Source organism: Prionailurus viverrinus, chromosome X, assembly GCF_022837055.1.
Source record: "Prionailurus viverrinus isolate Anna chromosome X, UM_Priviv_1.0, whole genome shotgun sequence".
Lineage (NCBI taxonomy): Eukaryota > Metazoa > Chordata > Mammalia > Carnivora > Felidae > Prionailurus > Prionailurus viverrinus.
Window position 1 is genome coordinate 15,553,992 of NC_062579.1, and position 1,709 is coordinate 15,555,700.

General features: G+C 42.3%; 1 pseudogene; it reads left to right on the forward strand.

Moving 5' to 3' along the window:
* Positions 1–497: 497 nt before the first annotated feature.
* Positions 498–969, forward strand: LOC125157724 (60S ribosomal protein L29-like; annotated as a pseudogene).
* Positions 970–1,709: the final 740 nt, after the last annotated feature.

The following is a 1,709-nucleotide window of genomic DNA, read 5'->3' on the forward strand; positions in this document are numbered from 1 at the left end:
GGTATGCCAACTATAAATGTAAGAATTAAAACTGACTCAGACATATTTGGAAAAAGAACACACTATTCTCCAAAGCATTACCATTTCCTAAAATGAAACTACTAAGATTTGGTGATTTTCACATAATTTAAATATTTAACTGCTGATTTTGAAAAAAAAAAGATGATGGAGAGACTAATGCACAAGATGCATAAAACATAGTAAAGCAGCACTCCCAACTCTATTACTCTGGAATTGGGTTTAAGAAATTAACCAAAAATATGAGTTCAAGGAACAAAGTCATGAGGAGTCATATACAAAACAAAAGAACTGGAAGTAGCAAACAGAGCTCTAAGGCCAATTTCTGATAATCCATGGATTTCTGGTTTTAGCATTTTACTTTACCTGCCCCCCATTCCTTCTTCGAATGCAAAGATACTGGAAATGGGTTAGTGAAGAAGTTATCCTCTTTCCCTTCATCCCTGAAGCACATTGGGAGCCAACGCTCCAGGACAGACATGGTCATGTCCAAGAACCACCCATGCACAGCCAGTCATGAAAACGGCACAGAAACAGCATCAAGAACCCCGGTCACAAAGATATGAATCTCTTAAGGGGGTAGGCTTCAAGTTCCTGATGAACATGCACTTCACCCAGAAGCACAACGAGAAGGGCCTGAAGAAGATGTAGACCAACCCTGCCATGGCCATGAATGCACGTGCTGAGGCTATCAGTGCCCTTGTCCAGCCCAAGATCCTAAAGGGCGGCAGGTGCAAGCTCAATAGACTTGCCTACATCACTCACCTCAAGTTTGGGAAACATGTTCGTACCTGTATTGCCAAGTGTCTCAGGCTCCTCCGACCAAAGGCCAAGGCCGAGACTCAAATCAAAGCCCCGGCTGCAGCTGCGACTCTGGCTCTAGCTCCTGCTGTGGCTCAGTCTCCCCAAGGTGCCCAGGTGCCCACGAAGGCCATTCTATACTGGAGCTGACGTGAGAACAGGACTGGTGCGACCCCTAGGCTCTGTCTGCATGGGGCCAGTGTCCCTTTATGTTACTTGTACAAATAAGCCAGCGGTAGGATCTGTCAAAAAAAAAAAAGTCATTCATACCAGGGTTTGGTATCTTGAAGGTCTGGCTCTGTTGCTCAGTGTCTATGTAACCTTGGATAAATCACTTAACCTCTGTGTACCTCAGTTTCCTCATTTGAAAAAAAGGTCATAATAATAGTACCTACCTCATAGGGAGTTTATGAGGAATGATAAATTAGCATATGTAAATTAGAGCACCAGACACATAATAAGAAATACACACGTGTTTGTTACTATTAAGAATATATAGCTCTCTTCTGGGCAAAGAGCAAGCTGTCATAGCTTATGGAATGTGACTGCTGTAAATCACACAAAAAGTGTACCAGAATACTGTTTTTAATGATTTTTAACATCCGAAAGAACTGACAGAGAAAATAGATTCTTTGGCATTCCAGAGGCAAAAAAAGACTGATGACGGAGGTTACAGTTCTGACACCAAGAAGAAGTGTTGGTCCTTAGAGCTGTAAAACAATGAGATGGGTTGCCTTTGAGGTCATGCGTTCACTGACATGGGAGCTGCACGGGACTCTGGTTGCTTATTAGTGTTGCTGGAGAAGGAGTTTGTGCATCAGAGAAAAGGTATACATAAATGACCTTTCAGATTTTTCTAATTTCGCAAGTCAATGATTTCACAATTTGTC